This window comes from Trichomonas vaginalis, chromosome II (genome assembly GCF_026262505.1).
Source record: "Trichomonas vaginalis G3 chromosome II, whole genome shotgun sequence".
NCBI classification, from domain to species: domain Eukaryota; phylum Parabasalia; order Trichomonadida; family Trichomonadidae; genus Trichomonas; species Trichomonas vaginalis.
The window spans coordinates 6,984,662-6,995,274 of NC_067204.1; positions in this window are offsets into that span (position 1 = coordinate 6,984,662).

Consider the following 10,613-nt stretch of genomic DNA (forward strand, 5'->3'; position numbering starts at 1 on the left):
GAAAGAAAGAGAATTTCATAAAAACAATGATAATATGAAAAGAAAGAGAATTTCATAAAACAATGATTAAATATGAAAAGAAAGAGAATTTCATTAAAAAACAATGATTAAATATGAAAAGAAAGAGAATTCATAAAACAATGATAAATATGAAAAGAAAGAATTTCATAAAAACAATGATTAATATGAAAAGAAAGAGAATTCTATAAAACAATGATAAATATGAAAAGAAAGAAATTCCATAACACATTGATAAATATGAAAAGAAAGAGAATTCCATAAAACAAGGATAATATGAAAAGAAAGAGAATGTCATAAAATAATGATAAATATGAAAAGAAAGAGAATAAGTTTCATGTTAACATCAGCACCATGATCAACTAGGAAATTGGACAATTTCTATCGACATCTTTTTGATGGCAATGCTAAGAGGGCATTCATCAATATGAGAGAATTCATAAAACAATGATAATATGAAAAAGAAGAGAATTTCATAAAACAATGATTAATATGAAAGAAAGAGAATGTAATAAAACAATGTTAAATATGAAAAGAAAGAGAATTCCACAAACAATTGAATATGAAAAGAAAGAGAATTCATATAAAACAAATAAATATGAAAGAAAGATAATCATAAAATGATATAATATAAAGAAGAGAATGTCATAAACAATGATTAAATATGAAAGAAAGAGAAGTAATAAAACAATGTAAATATGAAAAGAAAGAGAATTCCATAAACACATTGATAATATGAAAAGAAAGAGAATTCCTAAAACAAGGATAAATATGAGAAAGAAAGAGAATTCATAAAATAATGATAAATATGAAAAGAAAGAGAATAAGTTTCATGTTAACATCAGCACCATGATCAACTAGGAATTGACAATTTCTATCGACATCTTTTGATGCAATTACTAAAGGGCATTCATCAATATTGAAGAAATTCATAAAACAATGATAAATATGAAAAGAAAGAGAATGTCATAAAACAATGATTAATATGAAAAGAAAGAGAATGTATAAAACAATGATAAATATGAAAAGAAAGAGAATTCTATAAAACAATGATAAATATGAAAAGAAAGAGAATTTCATAAAACAATGATTAATATGAAAAGAAAGAGAATTCATAAAACAATGATTAAATATGAAAAGAAAGAGAATTCCATAAAACAATGATTAATATGAAAAGAAAGAGAATTTCATAAAACAATGCTAAATATGAAAAGAAAGAGAATTCATAAAACAATGATTAATATGAAAAAAATAGAATTTTATAAAACAATGCTAAATATGAAAAGAAAGAATTCCACAACACATATAAATATGAAAAGAAAGAGAATTCCATAAAAAAGGATAAATATGAAAAGAAAGAGAATGTCATAAAATAATGTTAAATATGAAAGAAAGAGAATGCAAAAATAATGCTAAATATGAAAAGAAACAGATTCCATAAAACAAGGATAAATATGAAAAGAAAGAGAATTCATAAAACAATGATAAATATGAAAAGAATAGAATAAGTTTCATGTTAACATCAGCACCATGATCAACTAGGAATTGGACAATTTCTATCGACATCTTTTTGATGCAATGCTAAGAGGGCATTCATCAATATGAGAGAAATCCATAAAACAATGATATAATATGAAAAAAAAGAGAATTATAAAACAATGATTATATGAAAAGAAAGAGAATTCTATAAAACAATGATTAATATGAAAAGAAAGAGAATTTCATAAACAATGATTAATATGAAAGAAAGAGAATTTCATAAAACAATGCTAAATATGAAAAGAAAGAGAATTTTATCAAACAATGTAAATATGAAAAGAAAGAGAATTTCATAACACATTGATAAATATGAAAAGAAAGAGAATTTCATAAAAACAATGATTAATATGAAAAGAAAGAGAATTTCATAAAACAATGATTAAATATGAAAAGAAGAGAATTTCATAAAACAATGATTAATATGAAAGAAAGAGAATTCATAAAAACAATGATAATATGAAAAGAAAGAGAATTTCATAAACAATGCTAAATATGAAAGAAAGAGAATTTATCAAACAATGTAAATAAATATGAAAAGAAAGAGAATTCAAACAATGATAAATATGAAAAGAAAGAGAATTTCATAAAACAATGATAATATGAAAAGAAAGAGAATTTCATAAAACAATGATTAATATGAAAAGAAAGAGAATTTCATAAAACAATGATTAATATGAAAAGAAAGAGAATTCATAAAACAATGATAAATATGAAAGAAAGAGAATTCATAAAACATGATTAAATATGAAAAGAAAGAGAATTCTATCAAACAATGATAAATATGAAAAGAAGAGAATTCATAAAATAATGATAATATGAAAAGAAAGAGAATAAGTTTCATGTTAACATCAGCACCATGATCAACTAGGAATTGGACAATTTCTATCGACATCTTTTTGATGGCAATGCTAAGAGGCATTCATCAATATTGAGAGAAATTCATAAAACAATGATAAATATGAAAAGAAGAGAATTCATAAAACAATGATAATATGAAAAGAAAGAGAATTCATAAAACAATGATAAATATGAAAGAAAGAGAATCACAAAACAATTGATAAATATGAAAAGAAAGAGAATCAAAAACAAGATAAATATGAAAAGAAAGAGAATTCATAAAACATGATAAATATGAAAAGAAAGAAATGTCATAAAGAAAAGATAAATATGAAAAGAAAGAGAATGTCATAAAACAATGATAAATATGAAAAGAAAGAGATTTCATAAAACAAGGATAAATATGAAAAGAAAGAGAATTTCATAAAACAATGATAATATGAAAAGAAAGAGAATTTCATAAAACAATGATAAATATGAAAAGAAAGAGAATTCCATAAAACAATGATAAATATGAAAAAAGAGAATTCATAACACATTGATAAATATGAAAAGAAAGAGAATTTCATAAAACAATGATTAATATGAAAAGAAAGAGAATTTCATAAAACAATGATTAATATGAAAAGAAAGAGAATTTCATAAAACAATGATTAATATGAAAAGAAAGAGAATTTCATAAAACAATGATAAATATGAAAAGAAAGAGAATTCATAAACAATGATTAATATGAAAAGAAAGAGAATTCATAAAACAATGATAAATATGAAAAGAAAGAGAATTCCATAACACATTGATAAATATGAAAAGAAAGAGAATTCCATAAAACAATGATAAATATGAAAGAAAGAGAATTCATAAAACAATGATAAATATGAAAAGAAAGAGAATAAGTTTCATGTTAACATCAGCACCATGATCAACTAGGAATTGGACAATTTCTATCGACATCTTTTTGATGGCAATACTAAAGGGCATTCATCAATATTGAGAGAAATTCATAAAACAATGATTAATATGAAAAGAAAGAGAATGTTATAAAACAAGGATAAATATGAAAAGAAAGAAAATGTCATAAAGAAAAGATAAATATGAAAGAAAGAGAATGTCATAAAACAATGATTAATATGAAAAGAAAGAGAATTCCATAAAACAATGATAAATATGAAAAGAAAGAAGATTCTATCAAACAATGATAAATGAAAAGAAAGAGAAATTCATAAAACAATGATAAATATGAAAAGAAAGAGAATGTAATAAACAATGATTAATATGAAAAGAAAGAGAATTCCATAAAACAATGATAAATATAAAAGAAATAGAATTCATAAACAATGATAAATATGAAAAGAAAGAGAATTTCATAAAACAATGATTAATATGAAAAGAAAGAGAATTTCATAAAACAATGATAAATATGAAAAGAAAGAGAATAAGTTTCATGTTAACATCAGCACCATGATCAACTAGGAATTGGACAATTTCTATCGACATCTTTTGATGGCAATACTAAGAGGGCATTCATCAATATTGAGAGAAATTCATAAAAACAATGATTAATATGAAAAGAAAGAGAATGTTATAAAACAAGGATAAATATGAAAAGAAAGAAAATGTCATAAAGAAAAGATAAATATGAAAAGAAAGAGAATGTCATAAAACAATGATTAATATGAAAAGAAAGAGAATTTCATAAAACAAGGATAAATATGAAAAGAAAGAGAATGTCATAAAACAATGATAAATATGAAAAGAAAGAGAAATTCATAAAACAATGATAAATATGAAAAGAAAGAGAATGTATAAAACAATGATTAATATGAAAAGAAAGAGAATTCCATAAAACAATGATAAATATGAAAGAAATAGAATTCGATACAACAATGCTAAATATGAAAAGAAAGAGAATTTCATAAAACAATGCTAAATATGAAAAGAAAGAGAATTTCATAAAACAATGATAAATATGAAAAGAAAGAGAATTTCATAAAACAATGATTAATATGAAGAAAAGAGATTCTATCAAACAATGATAAATATGAAAAGAAATAGAATTCGATATAACAATGATTAATATGAAAAGAAAGAGAATTCTATAAAACAATGATAAATATGAAAAGAAAGAGAATTTCATAAAACAATGATTAATATGAAAAGAAAGAGAATTCTATAAAACAATGATAAATATGAAAAGAAAGAGAATTCCATAACACATTGATAAATATGAAAAGAAAGAGAATTCCATAAAACAAGGATAAATATGAAAAGAAAGAGAATGTCATAAAATAATGATAAATATGAAAAGAAAGAATAAGTTTCATGTTAACATCAGCACCATGATCAACTAGGAAGACAATTTCTATCGACATCTTTTTGATGGCAATGCTAAGAGGCATTCATCAATATTGAGAGAAATTCATAAAACAATGATAAATATGAAAAGAAAGAGAATTTCATAAAACAATGATTAATATGAAAAGAAAGAGAATGTAATAAAACAATGTTAAATATGAAAAGAAAGAGAATTCCACAACACATTGATAAATATGAAAAGAAAGAGAATTCCATAAAACAAGGATAAATATGAAAAGAAAGAGAATTTCATAAAACAATGATAAATATGAAAAGAAAGAGAATGTCATAAAACAATGATTAATATGAAAAGAAAGAGAATGTAATAAAACAATGTTAAATATGAAAAGAAAGAGAATTCCACAAACATTGATAAATATGAAAGAAAGAGAATTCCATAAAACAAGGATAAATATGAAAAGAAAGAGAATGTCATAAAATAATGATAAATATGAAAAGAAAGAGAATAAGTTTCATGTTAACATCAGCACCATGATCAACTAGGAATTGGACAATTTCTATCGACATCTTTTTGATGGCAATACTAAGAGGGCATTCATCAATATTGAGAGAAATTCATAAAACAATGATAAATATGAAAAGAAAGAGAATGTCATAAAACAATGATTAATATGAAAAGAAAGAGAATGTAATAAAACAATGATAAATATGAAAAGAAAGAGATTCTATCAAACAATGATAAATATGAAAAGAAAGAGAATTTCATAAAACAATGATTAATATGAAAAGAAATAGAATGTAATAAAACAATGATTAATATGAAAAGAAAGAGAATTCCATAAAACAATGATTAATATGAAAAGAAAGAGAATTTCATAAAACAATGCTAAATATGAAAAGAAAGAGAATGTCATAAAACAATGATTAATATGAAAAGAAAGAAATTCATAAAACAATGATAAATATGAAAAGAAAGAGAATTCATAAAACAATGATAAATATGAAAAGAAAGAGAATTCATAAAACAATGATAAATATGAAAAGAAAGAGAATTCATAAAACAATGCTAAATATGAAAAGAAACAGAATTCCATAAAACAAGGATAAATATGAAAAGAAAGAGAATTTCATAAAACAATGATAAATATGAAAAGAAATAGAATAAGTTTCATGTTAACATCAGCACCATGATCAACTAGGAATTGGACAATTTCTATCGACATCTTTTTTGATGGCAATGCTAAGAGGGCATCATCAATATTGAGAGAATCCATAAAACAATGATAAATATGAAAAGAAAGAGAATTTTATCAAACAATGATTAATATGAAAAGAAAGAGAATTTCATAAAACAATGATAAATATGAAAAGAAAGACAATTATATAAAACAATGATAAATATGAAAAGAAATAGAATGTAATAAAACAATGATTAATATGAAAAGAAAGAGAATTCCATAAAACAATGATAAATATGAAAAGAAAGAGAATTTCATAAAACAATGCTAAATATGAAAAGAAAGAGAATTTATCAAACAATGATAAATATGAAAAGAAAGACAATTATATAAAACAATGATAAATATGAAAAGAAAGAGAATTCTATAAAACAATGATAAATATGAAAAGAAATAGAATTCGATACAACAATGCTAAATATGAAAAGAAAGAGAATTTCATAAAACAATGATAAATATGAAAAGAAAGAGAATTTCATAAAACAATGATTAATATGAAAAGAAAGAGAATGTCATAAAACAATGATTAATATGAAAAGAAAGAGAATTCTATAAAACAATGATAAATATGAAAAGAAAGAGAATTCCACAACACATTGATAAATATGAAAAGAAAGAGAATTCCATAAAACAAGGATAAATATGAAAAGAAAGAGAATGTCATAAAATAATGATAAATATGAAAAGAAAGAGAATAAGTTTCATGTTAACATCAGCACCATGATCAACTAGGAATTGGACAATTTCTATCGACATCTTTTTGATGGCAATGCTAAGAGGGCATTCATCAATATTGAGAGAAATCCATAAAACAATGATAAATATGAAAAGAAAGAGAATTTATCAAACAATGATTAATATGAAAAGAAAGAGAATTCTATAAAACAATGATTAATATGAAAAGAAAGAGAATTTCATAAAACAATGATTAATATGAAAAGAAAGAGAATTTCATAAAACAATGCTAAATATGAAAGAAAGAGAATTTTATCAAACAATGATAAATATGAAAAGAAAGAGAATTTCATAACACATTGATAAATATGAAAAGAAAGAGAATTTCATAAAACAATGTTAATATGAAAAGAAAGAGAATTTCATAAAACAATGATTAATATGAAAGAAAGAGAATTTCATAAAACAATGATTAATATGAAAAGAAAGAGAATTCCATAAAACAATGATTAATATGAAAAGAAAGAGAATTTCATAAAACAATGCTAAATATGAAAAGAAAGAGAATTTTATCAAACAATGATAAATATGAAAAGAAAGAGAATTTCATAACACATTGATAAATATGAAAAGAAAGAGAATTTCATAAAACAATGATTAATATGAAAAGAAAGAGAATTTCATAAAACAATGATTAATATGAAAAGAAAGAGAATTCCATAAAACAATGATAAATATGAAAAGAAAGAGAATTTCATAAAACAATGATTAATATGAAAAGAAAGAGAATTCTATCAAACAATGATAAATATGAAAAGAAAGAGAATGTCATAAAACAATGATTAATATGAAAAGAAAGAGAAATTCATAAAACAATGATAAATATGAAAAGAAAGAGAATGTCATAAAACAATGATAAATATGAAAAGAAAGAGAATTCTATCAAACAATGATAAATATGAAAAGAAAGAGAATTTCATAAAACAATGATAAATATGAAAAGAAAGAGAATGTAATAAAACAATGATTAATATGAAAAGAAAGAGAATTTCATAAAACAATGCTAAATATGAAAGAAAGAGAATTTTATCAAACAATGATAAATATGAAAGAAAGAGAATTTCATAACACATGATAAATATGAAAAGAAAGAGAATTTCATAAAACAATGATTAATATGAAAAGAAAGAGAATTTCATAAAACAATGATTAATATGAAAAGAAAGAGAATTCCATAAAACAATGATAAATATGAAAAGAAAGAGAATTTCATAAAACAATGATTAATATGAAAAGAAAGAGAATTCTATCAAACAATGATAAATATGAAAGAAAGAGAATGTCATAAAATAATGATAAATATGAAAAGAAAGAGAATAAGTTTCATGTTAACATCAGCACCATGATCAACTAGGAATTGGACAATTTCTATCGACATCTTTTTGATGGCAATGCTAAGAGGGCATTCATCAATATTGAGAGAAATTCATAAAACAATGATAAATATGAAAAGAAAGAGAATTTTATCAAACAATGATTAATATGAAAAGAAAGAGAATTCTATAAAACAATGATTAATATGAAAAGAAAGAGAATTTCATAAAACAATGATTAATATGAAAAGAAAGAGAATTTCATAAAACAATGCTAAATATGAAAAGAAAGAGAATGTCATAAAACAATGATTAATATGAAAAGAAAGAGAAATTCATAAAACAATGATAAATATGAAAAGAAAGAGAATGTCATAAAACAATGATAAATATGAAAAGAAAGAGAATTCTATCAAACAATGATAAATATGAAAAGAAAGAGAATTTCATAAAACAATGATAAATATGAAAAGAAAGAGAATGTAATAAAACAATGATTAATATGAAAAGAAAGAGAATTTCATAAAACAATGCTAAATATGAAAAGAAAGAGAATTTTATCAAACAATGATAAATATGAAAAGAAAGAGAATTTCATAACACATTGATAAATATGAAAAGAAAGAGAATTTCATAAAACAATGATTAATATGAAAAGAAAGAGAATTTCATAAAACAATGATTAATATGAAAAGAAGAGAATTCCATAAAACAATGATAAATATGAAAAGAAAGAGAATTTCATAAAACAATGATTAATATGAAAAGAAAGAGAATTCTATCAAACAATGATAAATATGAAAAGAAAGAGAATGTCATAAAATAATGATAAAATATGAAAAGAAAGAGAATAAGTTTCATGTTAACATCAGCACCATGATCAACTAGGAATTGGACAATTTCTATCGACATCTTTTTGATGGCAATGCTAAGAGGGCATTCATCAATATTGAGAGAAATTCATAAAACAATGATAAATATGAAAAGAAAGAGAATTTCATAAAACAATGATTAATATGAAAGAAAGAGAATGTAATAAAACAATGTTAAATATGAAAAGAAAGAGAATTCCACAACACATTGATAAATATGAAAAGAAAGAGAATTCCATAAAACAAGGATAAATATGAAAAGAAAGAGAATGTCATAAAACAATGATTAATATGAAAAGAAAGAAAATGTCATAAAGAAAAGATAAATATGAAAAGAAAGAGAATGTCATAAAACAAGGATAAATATGAAAAGAAAGAGAATTTCATAAAACAAGGATAAATATGAAAAGAAAGAGAATTTCATAAAACAATGATAAATATGAAAAGAAAGAGAATTTCATAAAACAATGATAAATATGAAAAGAAAGAGAATTCCATAAAACAATGATAATATGAAAAGAAAGAGAATTCCATAACACATTGATAAATATGAAAAGAAAGAGAATTTCATAAAACAATGATTAATATGAAAAGAAAGAGAATTTCATAAAACAATGATAAATATGAAAAGAAAGAGAATTCATAAAACAATGCTAAATATGAAAAGAAAGAGAATTCCATAAAACAATGATAAATATGAAAAGAAAGAAATTCCATAACACATTGATAAATATGAAAAGAAAGAGAATTCCATAAAACAAGGATAAATATGAAAAGAAAGAGAATTTCATAAAATAATGATAAATATGAAAAGAAAGAGAATAAGTTTCATGTTAACATCAGCACCATGATCAACTAGGAATTGGACAATTTCTATCGACATCTTTTTGATGGCAATGCTAAGAGGGCATTCATCAATATTGAGAGAAATTCATAAAACAATGATTAATATGAAAAGAAAGAGAATGTTATAAAACAAGGATAAATATGAAAAGAAAGAAAATGTCATAAAGAAAAGATAAATATGAAAAGAAAGAGAATGTCATAAAACAATGATTAATATGAAAAGAAAGAGAATTCCATAAAACAATGATAAATATGAAAAGAAAGAGATTCTATCAAACAATGATAAATATGAAAAGAAAGAGAAATTCATAAAACAATGATAAATATGAAAAGAAAGAGAATGTAATAAAACAATGATTAATATGAAAAGAAAGAGAATTCCATAAAACAATGATAAATATGAAAAGAAATAGAATTCCATAAAACAATGATAAATATGAAAAGAAAGAGAATTTCATAAAACAATGATTAATATGAAAAAAAGAGAATTTCATAAAACAATGATAAATATGAAAAGAAAGAGAATAAGTTTCATGTTAACATCAGCACCATGATCAACTAGGAATTGGACAATTTCTATCGACATCTTTTTGATGGCAATACTAAGAGGGCATTCATCAATATTGAGAGAAATTCATAAAACAATGATTAATATGAAAAGAAGAGAATGTTATAAAACAAGGATAAATATGAAAAGAAAGAAAATTCATAAAGAAAAGATAAATATGAAAAGAAAGAGAATGTCATAAAACAATGATTAATATGAAAAGAAAGAGAATTTCATAAAACAAGGATAAATATGAAAAGAAAGAGAATTTCATAAAACAATGATAAATATGAAAAGAAGAGAAATTCATAAAACAATGATAAATATGAAAAGAAAGAGAATGTAATAAAACAA